At 36.4% G+C, this 15347-nt stretch overlaps 1 long non-coding RNA gene across 15 annotated transcripts in view; it reads right to left on the bottom strand.

Moving 5' to 3' along the window:
- Positions 1-15347, bottom strand: part of LOC122231182 — a 251927-nt gene that overhangs the window by 66403 nt on the left and 170177 nt on the right. For all 15 annotated transcript variants that reach the window (XR_006208358.1, XR_006208361.1, XR_006208356.1 and 12 more), the window contains one exon: positions 15109-15263. This is a non-coding gene — a long non-coding RNA (uncharacterized LOC122231182). The remainder of the gene's footprint in view (positions 1-15108; positions 15264-15347) is intronic.

The raw sequence follows: 15347 nt of genomic DNA, 5'->3' as shown, positions 1-15347 counted from the left end.
TTGTAAATGACATGATACTATATAGAAAACCCTAAAGACAGCACCAAAAACTATTAGAACTGACAAGTGAAATCAATACAGAGGCAAGATATAAAATTAACACAGAAATCAGCTGCATTTCTATACACTAATAACAAAGTAGTAGAAAGAGAAATTAAGACAATTACCTTTACATTTGCACAAAAAGAATAAAATACCTAGGAATAAACTGAACTAAGGAGGTTAAAAACCTATATTCTGAAAATTATTTTAAAAAATGATGAAAGAAATTCAAGAAAGCACAAAAAAATTAAATGCTCATGGAGTAGAAGAATTAATGTTAAAATGTCCACACTACCCAAAGCAATCTAAACATTCAATGTAATCCCTATCAAAATACCAATAGCATGATTCACAAAACTACAACAAATTATCCTAAAATATGTATGGAACCACAAAAGACCTTGAATAACCCAAAATATGCTGAAAAAGAACAAAGGTAGAGGTATCACAATCACAGATTTTAAGATATACTACAAAGCTATAGTAATCAAAACAGGATGGTACTGGCACAAAAATCAGATCAGATGGAACAGGATAGAGACTCCAGGAACACACCCGTACATAAATGGTTAAATGATCTACAACAAAGAAGGCAAGTGTACACAATGAGATAAAGACAGTTTCTTCAATAAATAGTGCTGGGAAAACTGGACCACTTTCTTACACCATACATAAAAATAAACTCACAGTTGACTGAAGACTTAAAATGTGAGGCCCAAATCCATAAAACTTGTAGAAGAAAATGCAGATAGTAATCTCTGTGACATTAACCTTAGCAACATTTTTCTAGATATGTTTCCTCAGTCAAGGAAGACAAAAATCAAAAACAAAGTATTGGGACTCCACCAAAATAAGATTTTGCACAGTAAAAAAGTCAACCTACTCCCTGGGAGAATGTATTTGCAAATGATATATCTGATAAGGGGTTAAGAGCCAAAATAAAGAACTTATACAAATAAACACAAAAACAAAAAATCTGATTTAAAAACTGGGCAGAGGACCTGACTGGACATTCTTCCAAGAAGATATACAGGTATGGCCAACAGACACATGAAAAGATGCTCAACATCACTCATCATCAGGCAAATGTAAATCAAAACCACAATGAAATATCACCTTACACCTGTCATAATGTCTAGTATCAAAAAGACAAAATAATAGCAAGTGTTTATGAGGGTGTTAAGAAAAAGAGAACCCTCATGCACTATTGGTGGGAATGTAAGTTGGTGTAACCACTGTGGTAAACAGTATGGAAGTCCCTCAAAAATTAAAACTAGAAAAACCATATGAATCCAGTAATTCCACTACTGGGTGTTTATCCAAAGAAAATAAAAATACTAATTCCAGAAGACATATGCACCCCCATGTTTATGGCAGCAATATTCACAATAACTAATGTATGGCATTAATAGGCACTAAAGTGTCCATTAATATGTGAATGGATAAAGAGGATGGGGTATATATACAACTGAATAGTATTCTGCCACCAAAGTAATAATAACAATAATAACAATAAGCTCTTGCCATTTGCAACAACATGGATAGACTTGGAGGGTATGATGCCGACGGGAATAAGAGAAAGACAAATACCACATGATTTCACTTAAACATAGAATCTAAGAAGTAAGACAAGCAAATAAAAAAAAGCAAAAATAGCCCATAAATACGGAGAACAAACTAGTAATTGCCAGAGGGGAAGGAGTTAGGGATGGAGGGGATGGGTGAAGGGCAGTGGGAGATAGATACAGGCTTCTGGTTATTGAATGGGGAAGTCATGGGAATAAAAAATAGAGCATAGAGGATATTGTAGGTGGTATTGTAACATGTTGTATGGTGATGGATGGTAGTTACACTTGTGTTGAACATAACAAGGTATAGACTTGTTGAGTCACTAAGCTGTACACCTGAAACTAATCTAGCATTGTGTGTCAACAATACTTTAATTTAAAAAAAAGAATGGGATGAAGCAGTAAATGAATTCTGTGTTCCAAGTATTAGGAGATTTATAAACAACATGTTTAATCCCAATGATAATCATCAGGAATAGGTACCCATTTTTAAGATGAGAAAACTGGATCCAAAAGCAATTAAGTTGCTAAACTGTACACATATATTTAGAGCCTGGATTCCAACATAGGCACTCTGATAGTGGAATTTGTACACTCGACCACTACCCCATCTTGTCCACTGTAGATCCCCTAACATGATGAGCAGGAGTTAGTAGGTAACTGGGTTTTAGCAGAAGGGGACTTTGACAGTGAATGAAAAATAGGTATTTTGAAAAGCCCAGAAGTAGATCAACTGCAAAATAAGAAAAATGTTTGAAGGTTAAGGAAAACTTCTATCGCAGGAATTAAAGAGTCTTTGCACATTTTTAGTTTGCAATTAGCAAGGAAATGGATTTTGCTCAGGCAAATCATTTGATAATTCAAGCCATCTCAAAATTTGCTTCCACTATCCTAAATATAATCAATTATTTTAGTTCCAAAGATCAGTAACATAATGGTAAAAGACAAGTGTTTATCATGTGTGCATTATTTCAAAACTGGGATGAGTGGGAATAAAGATGAGTATAAGCTTCACATTTATTAGAGAAAAAGGGGAAAAACATCAAATATGGAAAACTTAAAAAACTCATTGACTACCTTTTTTCCCAGAACTAAAACAAGCAATAAACTGCTCTAGGTGAAGAAGGAATGGTTCTTGGCCATTACTGTATGCAACAAGATGACTCACACATTAAGAGTCTAAAAAAGTGAAGGTTACCATATAGAACTTGTAGCTCTGATTTTTAAAGTGTTATTCCTTATGTCTATAAAATTGTGAAGTACTCTAATTCCAACTCTTTTTTTTTCTCTTAGTAATAGTGGTTACTCTTTTTTTTTCTCTTAGTAATAGTGGTTACTCTTTTTTTTTCAATATATGAAGTTTATTGTCAAAGTGGTTTCCATATAACACCCAGTGCTCATCCCAAAAGGTGCCCTCCTCAATACCCATCACCCACCTTCCCCTCCCTCCCACCCCCCATCAACCCTCAGTTTGTTCTCAGTTTTTAAGAGTCTCTTATGCTTTGGCTCTCTTCCACTCTAAACTCTTTTTTTTTCCTTCCCCTCCCCCATGGGTTTCTGTTAAGTTTCTCAGGATCCACATAAGAGTGAAACCATATGCTATCTGTCTTTCTCTGTATGGCTTATTTCACTTAGCATAACACTCTCCAGTTCCATCCATGTTGCTACAAAGGGCCATATTTATGGAAAGAGCCTAAATGTCCATCAACTGATGAATGGATAAAAAAATTGTGGTTTATATACATAATTCCAACTCTTATGTATAAGACACTCAATTTATATGACATGAAATGTAAAGTGAGTTAAGTAATTACAGGTACATAATGTTCATAGGAACACACTTTGTCAAAGTTAACAACTAGGAAAAAACAATTAGGTGTTAATCAATAGAGGAGCAGATGAATAAGTATTAAAATATAGTGTAGTCATAAAATGGAATGTTGCAGTAGATGAACTAGCGCTTATGTTCCATCATGTATCGATCTCAGATATATGAAATTTTTTTAATAAAAACCAATGTTTGAGAAATTTTCATATACTGTGTTATCATTCATGCAAATAAAAATATATAAAATTCTGTTGTTTATGGATATTTTTGAGAAATTTAATGTATAAAACAGTGAACTTTGAAATATATCAAATTCATGGTGGTGTTTGTCACAATGAAAGGGAGTAAAAATTCCAAAGGAAAAGTTTTATTTTATTAAGTAATATCTGAGGCAATTAAAGTATTAAACAAGTGGTGGGGTCATGAGTATTATTTCTTTTAATTTTTAGTACTTCAAAATATTTGTAAAAGTTCAGTGATTTCAGAAAACTACTATTTTGGGCAAAATGTGTTTGGAATGAGTAACTGAGAAAATTATTTCAGTTCATCATAATATGCAAATGATTCACACGTATTTATGATGATCATATAGTCTTACTAAAAATAAAGTGAACATAAACCTCTCTGAAGATTTCCAGATAACCAGACAATAGGGAGCACTCTACAGGATATAATTCAGGAAAGAAAACTGGAAACTTCAAGCTCTCGTGAGCTAAACTTTGAGTTTTATATCATAAGTTCCTATTTGCTCTAAAAAGTGCAGTTTTGCCTCCTTGTAGGGAACGTTCCTGAGAATTCAATCCTGGTGTTTCACTTTCAGTGTCCTAGGAAACGGGAGGTACACTCCACACTTGTGGGTTCATAAATCACCTTGTGCAGTGTAGAACACAACAATCAGACATGAGTCAACTGTGCAGAGTAGCACAGGCTAAACCAACTGATCCAGACTCTGAAAACCCAGTCATACTGAGATCATTGCCAGGACCCCAGGTACAGTGTTTTTAATGGTATCCCAGATTTACATGGATGTCAGAGGTCAGTAAGACCACCTGCTCTTCTGAAGCTTGGGAAGGCAAGGTGAAATAGCCAAAGGTTAGGAGTCCACAGTATAACTAAGCTGTGCTCCCAGCAATGAAATAGGGGTAGGATTACCCGCTTTCAATCAATGGAGTGCTGCCCCTATGTACCACCTGATCTGTTCTCCTTTCCACCATCTTCGTCATTTTTTTTATTTTATTTTTTAAATATATGAACTTTATTGTCAAATTGGTTTCCAATCCCAAAAGATGCTCATCCCAAAAGATGCCCTCTTCAATACCCATCACCCACCCCCCCACCCCCTATCAGCCTGAGGGCTTTGTTCTCATTTTGTAAGAGTCTCTTATGCTTTGGCTGTCTCCCAGTCTAACCTCTCTTTTTTTTTCCTTCCCCTCCCCCACGGGTTCCTGTTAAGTTTCTCAGGATCCACATAAGAGTCTTCATCATTTTTAAAGCACAAATCTGGTCGAGTCACTCCTCTGCTTAAAAGACTTCAATATACTTCCTCGCACTTGGCATTAGGCTGAAACCTCTTAACATGATGTACCGGTTTCGTTTTAGCCCACTCCTCCTCTTGCTCCAATACTCTAATTGGGGTTTCTTCACCTCAGCACTAGTCTGTTTAAATTAATTTGTTTTGCTCAGGTACATTTATCACCTAGTCTCTGATCTTGTCCCTGAGGGTAGAGATGGTTTTTATGCTGTTTATCCTTATAATGTTAGTGCCTATCATACTGCTTGGAATGTAGGAGGTTTTCAACACATGTTTGTTGAAAGAAGGGAAGGAGGAGGAAACGCGGGGAAAGAGGAAGGAAAGGGGTTTTTTTTTGTAAAAAGTAAAAACATTTGCATAAAGTATTAGTAGGAATGACAGGATTTGGGCCCAATTAGAAAAAATATCTTTTAGAATCTATCCATATGGCAGCTCAATGTGTCTGACCATGGCTCCACTTGTTTTCTTTGGTGGGGGGATGGAGGTAGACAATAACAGAATAAAATGTTTTGGTTGAAATGATTCAAGCCTGAAGACCTTATTGACCACCGAGGATCATCACAAACTCAATGTGAAAAAGATTATGATAGAAACAGCACCCAAAGGCACAGATCCTGTGTGGCTTGCAAGGTTTCCTTTACTGCTTATGTGTAAACAAAGCCAGCTATACCTATCCTGTCTCAGCTCAGGGCACGAACTCCTCAAACAGTTAATCCATTCTTTACATGTCATTTTTTAAAATAGAAAAATTTTAAGATGGAAACTGTCAAATCATCTGTAGTATGCCCAGAATTGTGTTAGAAAAAAAAATGGAAGAAATTTAAAAGAGGCAAAACCCTTATATAAATACCCTTTAAATGACAGGTAGTTCTTTTTTTTTTTTTTTTTTTTTTTTAAGAGCTTACACATATGTTTATTTAAGATTCTCAATATTCATACCAAAGAGATGTGGAGGAAAACTAAAATAAAGTAGAATATTATGAAAACCAAAACAATATAATGTAATTTTTAAGATATTTCTCGATTTTTATACCCATGGTTTTCTTTTTTTTTTTTTTTTTTTTTTTTTTAATATATGAAATTTACTGTCAAATTGGTTTCCATACAACACCCAGTGCTCATCCCAAAAGGTGCCCTCCTCAATACCCATCACCCACCCTGCCCTCCCTCCCACCCCCCATCAACCCTCAGTTTGTTCTCAGTTTTTAACAGTCTCTAATGCTTTGGCTCTCTCCCACTCTAACCTCTTTTTTTTTTTTTTTCTTCTTTTTTCCTTCCCCTCCCCCATGGGTTTCTGTTATGTTTCTCAGGATCCACATAAGAGTGAAACCATATGGTATCTGTCTTTCTCTGTATGGCTTATTTCACTTAGCATCACACTCTCCAGTTCCATCCATGTTGCTACAAAAGGCCATATTTCATTTTTTCTCATTGCCACGTAGTATTCCATTGTGTATATAAACCACAATTTCTTTATCCATTCATCAGTTGATGGACATTTAGGCTCTTTCCATAATTTGGCTATTGTTGAGAGTGCCGCTATAAACATTGGGGTACAGGTGCCCCTATGCATCAGTACTCCTGTATCCCTTGGATAAATTCCTAGCAGTGCTATTGCTGGGTCATAGGGTAGGTCTATTTTTAATTTTCTGAGGAACCTCCACACTGCTTTCCAGAGCGGCTGCACCAATTTGCATTCCCACCAACAGTGCAAGAGGGTTCCCGTTTCTCCACATCCTCTCCAGCATCTATAGTCTCCTGATTTCTTCATTTTGGCCACTCTGACTGGCGTGAGGTGGTATCTGAGTGTGGTTTTGATTTGTATTTCCCTGATAAGGAGCGACGTTGAACATCTTTTCATGTGCCTGTTGGCCATCCGGATGTCTTCTTTAGAGAAGTGTCTATTCATGTTTTCTGCCCATTTCTTCACTGGGTTATTTGTTTTTCGGGTGTGGAGTTTGATGAGCTCTTTATAGATTTTGGATACTAGCCCTTTGTCCGATGTGAAATGACAGGTAGTTCTTATGCAACTTTCTTTTGAGTTTATATTTGAAATTTCAGTTCCCTTTCTCATCACCTCAGGAATCTGCATATATATCTTTCATCTAAAAGACTAACCTCTCTCTCTACAGATATATCAAAAGGTTCAAAATATCACCATTTTGTTTATCATCATCTATATATTCACATTTTCTGTCTCAGGGTGTTTGTTTTAGATACAATTTAAAACCCAAGGGAGGGGCGCCTGGGTGGCTCAGTCGGTTGGGCGTCCGACTTCGGCTCAGGTCACGATCTCGCGGTCCGTGAGTTCGAGCCCTGTGTCAGGCTCTGGGCTGATGGCTCACAGCCTGGAGCCTGCTTCCGATTCTGTGTCTCCCTCTCTCTCTGCCCCTCCCCCGTTCATGCTGTCTCTCTCTGTCTCAAAAATAAATAAACGTTAAAAAATAAATAAATAAATAAATAAATAAATAAATAAATAAAACCCAAGGGAAATTCAGAGAAGATGGCAAAGTAAGAGGACCCTGAGCTCCCCTCAGCCCAAGGACATGCTAAGATAATGGCTACGTCTGCACAACTGACTCTGGAAACAGCCTGAAGACTGGCAGAGCAGACCCTCCACAACTAATCCCAGAGAGGAATGAAAAGGGTAGGAGCGGAGGAGCTACAGTTGGGAACCAAACTTCCAGTGAGACTAACTATCAATGGAAGGTATGTCACAAGCATAGAGGGCAGTAGGAAACTCAGTGTGGTAACTCAACCCTGAGAAACACCACAGAAGCAACAGTTTAAAAGAGCTTGGATATATGTGAAGGAGATTTATTTACTAATCTTGGAATGTGTTCTGGAGGGGCAGAGATCTTCAAGAGATTTCTTGAGGAAGAAGAGTGCTGGTGGGCATCATTTTTCTTCTCCTCCCCCAGCCTAGGTAGCTGGAAACTTGCAGGAGCCAATGATAACACTCTCCATCTACCTTGCTAGCCCTGTGCACCCAGCTTTCACATTCCTTTCCGGCTACACTGATCCAACCCACTCAACTTAGCAGACATCACTCCAAAGCAGCTCCTGCATTGCAACACCCTGTAAGCAGCTCCAGCAGGGACAAGTACCACTCCAAAGTGACTCCTGCCCTGGGGAAGGGATAAGGTAACCACACACCCCAGTGCCCTCAGTTCCAGCATCCTGTCCTCTTAGCTGTCTGCTGGGGGAGTAAGCCCTGCCATTCAGTGTTCCAGTAGCTGTGGCAGAGATGCTAACTGTAGACCACTGGCCCCATTCACCAATAACAGTCTCTGAGACTTGCAGGGAGAAAGCCCTGCCCTTTGATGTACCTGCAGTTCTGGCAGAAATCCCAGCTGCAGACAGTCAGCTGGACTTCTAACCCTGCCCACCAATGAGCCCACAGAAGCCTCGGGCCTCTCAACTTTGAGGAAACTAACCACCCCCCAACCCCCGCCACATTCACCACCCAATAGTACACCAACAGCAGGCAAAGCTAGTCTTGCAACAGGCTGGGATAAAGACAATCATGGCTCAGCCAAAATGGGACGTGCATGCAGCCCACAGAGGGGACATTCCTGGAGCAAATGGTTCTGGTGACCAGGGGGACATTACTATAGGACACCACATGCCCTCTTCTACACAAGGCTGCTACTTTAAAGACCAGGAGACACTGCTGACATAATACATAGAAACAAACACAAAAGAGTCATACAAAATGAGATGAAGGAATAGGTACCAGATGAAAGAACAAGATACTACCACTGAAAAAAACTAGATGAAACAGAGATAAGCAATATGCCTGATAAAGAATTCAAAGCAATGGTCATAAAGATATTCAGTGGATTTTGGAAAAGAGTGGATGAAATAAGTGAGAATTTCAACAAGAAGAAAATAGAAAAAATAACCTCTCAGAGATAAGGAATTCAATTAATAAAATAAAAAATATACTACAGAGAATCAATAGCAGACGAGAGGATGCAGAAAAATGGATCAGCAAACTGTAAGACAATGTAATGGGAAGCATCCAAGCTGAACAGCAAAAAGAAAAAGAAATAACAATAAATGAGAAAAGGTTAAGGGAACTCAACAACATCAAGTGTAATAACATTCACGGTATAGGGATCTCAGAAGGAGAAGAGATAAAGAAGGAAAAAAAAAAAACTTATTAGAAGAAATAATAGCTGAAAACTTCCTGAACCTGGCGAAGGAAACAGACATCCAGGTCCAGGAAGCAGAAAGATCCCAGGAGGCCCACAAAATGACAAATAATGATTAAAAGAGTAATAAGTAATGATAAAGAGAAAATCTTAACAGATGCAATAAAAAAAAAAAAAAAGGTTCTATACAAGTGAAATTCCATAAGGCCATCAGCTGACTTGTCAGCAGAAACTTTGCAGGCCAGAACCGAGTGGCATTATATACTCAAAGTGCTAAAAGAAAAGAAACAAAACAAAACTACACTAAGAATACTTGATCCAGCAAGGCTATCATTCAGAACAGAAGGAAAGATAGTTTCCCAAACAAAAGTGAAAGGATTCATCACCTTTAAACCAGCCTTATGTAAAGTTCTAAAGAGAATTCCTTAAATGTAAAGGAAAGGATATAATTAGAAATAAGAAAATTATGAAAGGGAAAATTTTCACAGGTAAAGCAAACATATGGTAAAAAAATAGATTAATCACTTAATAAAGTCAGTATGGAGGTTAAAACACAAAAGTGGTAAAAATCAATTGTATCTACAAAAATTAGCCAAATACACAAAATGAAAAGATGTAAAATGTGACATCATATACATAAAACATGGAGGGTGAGTAAAAATTTAGTGCTTACAATGTGTTTGAACTTAAGAAACTATCAACTTAATTTAGACTGCTAGATACTTAAGAAGTTATAATGAACACAGCAGTGCCTGGGTGGCTCAGTTGGTTAAACATCTGACTTCGGCTCAGGTCATGATCTCATAGTTCATGGGTTTGAGCCTTCTGTCAGGCTCTGTGCTGACAGCTCAGAGCCTGGGGCCTGTCTTAGATTCTGGGTCTCCCTCTCTCTCTGCCCCTCCCCCACTTGCACTCTCTTTCTCTGTCTCAAAAATAAACGTTAAAAAACATTCAAAAAAGAAGTTATATATGAACACAATGGTAACAACAGATCAAAAACCTATACTAGTTATACACAAAAAAATAGAAAGTCAAGCATAACACTAAGCAAAGCCATCAAACCACAAGGGGAAAGATCCATAGAAGAAACAGAGAAGAACTATAAAAAAAAAAAAAAAAAAAAAAACCAGAAAATAAGTATATACCTACTAATCACTACTTTAAATGTAAATGGTTTTCATACTCCAATCAAAACATATAGGATTACTGAATGGATTAGAAAACAAGACCCATCTATATGCAGCCTACAACTATCTCACTTCAAACCTGGAAACACATACAGACTAAAGGTGAAAAGATAAAAAAAAACCATACACTATGCAAATGAAGGTGCACAAAAGGCCAGTGTAGCAATTCTCATATCAAAATAGGCTTTAAAACAAACAGTGTAGCAAGAGACAATGAAGCGCACTATATAATGATAAATAGAACAATACATCAAGAGGATATAACAATTGTAAATATCTATGCACACAACATAGAAACACCAAAATACATAAAGCAAATATTAACAGATATAAGCAAAAACTGACAGTAATACAATAGTAGTAGAGGGCTTTAACACCCCACTTACATCAATGGATAGATCATCCAGATATAATATCAACAAGAGTGGCTTTGAAACACACATTATATCAGATGAAGCTGACAAATATACAGAACATTCCATCCCCCAAGAGCAGAATACAAATTCTTTTTAGGTGCACATGGACTCTCCAGGATACAACAGATAGGCCATAAAGTAAGTCTCAGTAAATATAAAAATATTGAGCTCATATCAAGTATGTTTTCCAACCACAACAATATGATACTAGAAATCAATTATAAGAAAAAAATCTGGAAGAAGCACACCAACATGTGGTGGAGGATAAGCAAAATGCTACTCAACAATGAAAGTGTCAACCAAGAAATCAAAGAAGAAATCAACAAACACCTGGAGACAAATGAAAATGAAAACGCAATAGTCCAACATCTTTGGCATACAGCAAAAGCAGTAAGAGGGAATTTTATAGTAATCAGGCCTACTTCAAGAAATAAGAAAATTTTCAAATAAAGAACCTAACCTTACACCTAAAGAAACTAAGAAGAAAAGAAAGGACAAACAAACCCAAGGTTAGAAGAAGAAATAATAAACACCAGAGCAGAAAATAACAAAATGGAGACCAAAAGAATAATGGAAAAGATCAATGAAAGCAAGAGTCAGTTTTCTAAAAAAATAAAATTGGTAACACTTTAGCCAAATTCATCAAGAAAAAATGAGAGAGGTTTCAAATAAAATCATAAATGAAGGAGAAGAAATAGCAACTGACACCAGAGAAATACAAAGGATAAGAGCATATTATGAAAAATGATATGCCAATATAGTGGACAATTTACTCAAATGGATAAATTACAGAAACATATAATCTTCCAAAACTGTATCAGGAAGAAATAGAAAATGTGAACTGAGTAATTACTAGTAATGAAATTGACTCAGTAATCAACCAACTTCCTAATCCATCATACAAGGCTAGTATTACTGTGATACCAAAACCAGACCAAAAAGCTAACAACAACAATAGCAGAAGTGCAAAACAAACAAACAACTAACTACAGGCCAACATATATGATGAACGTAGCTGTAAAAATCCTCAAAAGATTGGCAAGCCTAATTCAACAATATATTAAAATGATCAGTGACCATGATCAAGTGGGTTTTATTCTAGGGATGTAAGGGTGTTTCAGTATGTGCAAGTCAATCAGTGTGACAAATCACATTAACAAGAGAAAGAGTAAAAACCATATGTAAAGATATGCAGATACAACATTTGGTATTTTCAACATCCTTTTCTGATAAAAACTCAGTGAAGTATCTCAACATAATAAAGACTGTACACAGCAAATCCATAGCTAACATCATATTCAGTGGTGAAAAACTGGGAGACTTTCCTCTAACATCAGGAACAAAATAAGGGTTCCACTCCTCCCACTTTCATACACTGGAGTTCTGGAAGTCAGCCATCATGATAAGACAACAAAAAGAAATGAAAAGCTTCCAAATTGCTAAGGAAGCAATAAAACTGTCACTCTTTATAGATGACATGTTGCTATATATAGAAAACCCTAAAGGCACCACCAAAAAACTATTACAAGTGGTAAATGAATTCAGTCAAGTTGCAGGATACAAAATCAATATAAAGTATGTGTTGCATTTCTGTAGAGAAATGCAAGAGTAGCAGAAAGAAAATTTAAGGACACAATCGAACTTACAGTTGCACCAAAAGGATACAATACCTAGGAATACAATTAATCAAGGAGGTGAAAGACCTAATCTCTGAAAACTATAAAACATTGATGAAAGAAATTGAAGATGAAACAACAAATGTAAAAGTATAACATGCGCATGGATTTGAAGAATTAGTGTTGGTAAAATGTCCATATTACCCAAAGCAATATATAGATTAAATGCAATCTCTTTCTAAATACCAACAGCATTTATCACAGAACTAGAACAAATAAAATTTTTCAAGAACCACAAAAGTTCTCAAATAGCCAACGCCATCTTGAGAGAGAACAAAACTAGAGGTATCACAATCTCAGATTTCAAGATACATTGCAGACCAATAGTAATAAAAACAGGATGTACTGGCATCAAAAGAGACATATAGATCAATGGAACAGGATAAAGAGCCCAGAAATAAGCCTACTCATATACGGTTGATTAATCTACAATAGAGAAGCAAGAATATATAATGGGGAAAAGACAGTATTTTCAAAAAATGTTTTTGAGGAATCTGGTAGCTACATGTAAAAGGATGAAACTGGACAATTTCTTACACCATATACAAAAGTAATCTCAAAATGGATTAAAGGCCTACATATGAGAACTGAAACTCCTACAAGAAAACATAGACAGTAATCTCTTTGACATCAGCCTTAGCAATGTTTCTCTAAGTATGTCTCCTGAAGCAAGGAAAACAAAAGTGAAAATAAACTTTGACTACACCAAAATAAAAAGCTTTTGTACAGCAAAGGAAACATTGAAGTGGCAAAATGAAAGCAAAATAAAAAAGCAAAGGCAACTTACTGAATAGAAGAAAATATTTGCAAATGATCTATCTGATAAAGGGTTAATAACCAAAATAGATAAGGAACTTATACAACTCAACATCAACTAACAATCTGATTAAAAATGGGCAGAGGATCTGAATAGACATGCAGATGGCCAACAGACACATGCAAAGATGCTCAACATCACTAATCATCAGGGAAAAGACAACAACAACAAAAACCAACACCCCCCCACAAACAACAACAAAACAAATAATGAGACATCACTTCACACCAGTTAGAATGGCTAGTATCAAAAGGACAAGAGAAAACACATGTTGGAAAAGATGTGGAGAAAAGGGAACCCTTGTGCACTGCTGGTGGGAATGTAAAACGGTGCAGCCACTCGAAGATACTGTGGAGTTTCCTAAAAATATTAAAAACAGAAGTACCATATGATGCAGTAATTCCACTACTGGGTATTTACCCAAAGAAAAAGCAAAGACTAATTCAAAAAGACATATGCACCCCTATGTTTACTGCAGCATTATTTACAAGAGCTAAGATATGGAAGCAACCTAAAGTGTCCATCAAGCGATGAATGGATAAGTATGTGGTATACATATACAGTGGAATATTATTCAGCCATTAAAAAACAATGTGCTTTTGCCATTTGCAATAACATTAATGGACCTACAGTGTATGACACTAAATGAAACAAGTCAGACAGGGAAGGACAAATACCGTAGGATTTCACTTCTATGTGGAATCTAAAAAGCAAACAAACAAACAAAAGAGACAATCAAACTGATGTTTAAATACAGAGACCAAACTGGTGGTTGCCAGAAGGAAGGTGGGTGGGGGAATGGGTAAAATAAAGAGGATTAAGAAGGATAAAACTTCCAATGTGAAATAAATAAGTCACAGGGATGAAAACTACAGCAGAGGGAATATAGTCAATAATACTATAAAAACATTTTATGATGACTTATGTTGACTACACTTATCATGTGAACAGTGAGGAATGTATAGAATTGTCAAATCAATATGTTACACATTTGAAACTGAAGTATATTAATTATACTTCAGTAAACAATAAATAATAAAATAAAATAATCAATGGCCACTATTTCCACTCTACAGTTTTACAATACAATTTCTTAGTTATCCAAATCATGGCACTAAATTAGTTTGCACACAGATGCCTAGTGTAAATCCAAAGTCTAACATGTAGGAGATAGTCATGTTTTTTTATTCTAGAGAAGTCCACCCTATCAATGCATTTTTCAATAATTCAATAAATATTTATACAGAGATTATGTGCCAAAAATATTTTGTAAGTTCTGGGAAGATAATGATGAGCTGAAGCAGAGATCATCCCTGTCCCTGTGGAGTTTAGTATCTAGTGGGTGAGGGGACATCTACCAGGCACAAAATACAGATACGTTCAGCTGTCAGCTGTATGTATCGAGTTAACCAATATGACCTTTAAGAATAAATAGAGTTTGCAGTTTTACTCTGTGTCCAGTATATATTTATCTTTAGAGAATTATTATTTATCTTAATTATTCCAAAGAATAAATGTAGACAAAATGTCTTTTCTATCTCATTCCTTTGGCTTTTATAGATACTGAGGAACATTTTGGAAATGTGAAGAAGACTTCTTGTATGATGCAGCCACTTAACATTTGTTCTCTTGTCAGAAGGACAATGACTGTGGAAAATGACAAGCCTGTGTTTCCTCTCAGCCAAGTCAGGCTCTTCATGCACTTGCTCATGGTGCAAATAAACGTTTGTGTCACAGTTGCTATCTTTCAGACTGGGTGCATCTATTCATATTACCTCAGAGAATGAAAGGATCAAACACAAAAAATACAGGGTCTCACAAATGACAGGATATCGGCTCAAGGCAATGTCAACGACAGGAGGGGGTGGAGGCCAGAGAACACTTACTGGTAAGTGGTAGGGCTGACGTTGATGCGCCGAGGGTGACTTCCTGATTCGAACTTGCTGGCCAGAGTGACATTATTTCCAAACAGGCAATATCGTGGCATTCTTACCCCAACGACTCCAGCGAGCACAGAACCTGAGTGAATGCCTATCCTCATCTAAAAGAAAAAGAAAGAAAAATGAAAAGGATATATTTATGTTTTTCTTTTGGTATGCAATTCTTTTAAGGAGGGGTACTACTG

The sequence above is a fragment of the Panthera tigris genome, chromosome D1, assembly GCF_018350195.1.
Source record: "Panthera tigris isolate Pti1 chromosome D1, P.tigris_Pti1_mat1.1, whole genome shotgun sequence".
Lineage (NCBI taxonomy): Eukaryota > Metazoa > Chordata > Mammalia > Carnivora > Felidae > Panthera > Panthera tigris.
This window is presented reverse-complemented; position numbering and strand designations above follow the sequence as displayed.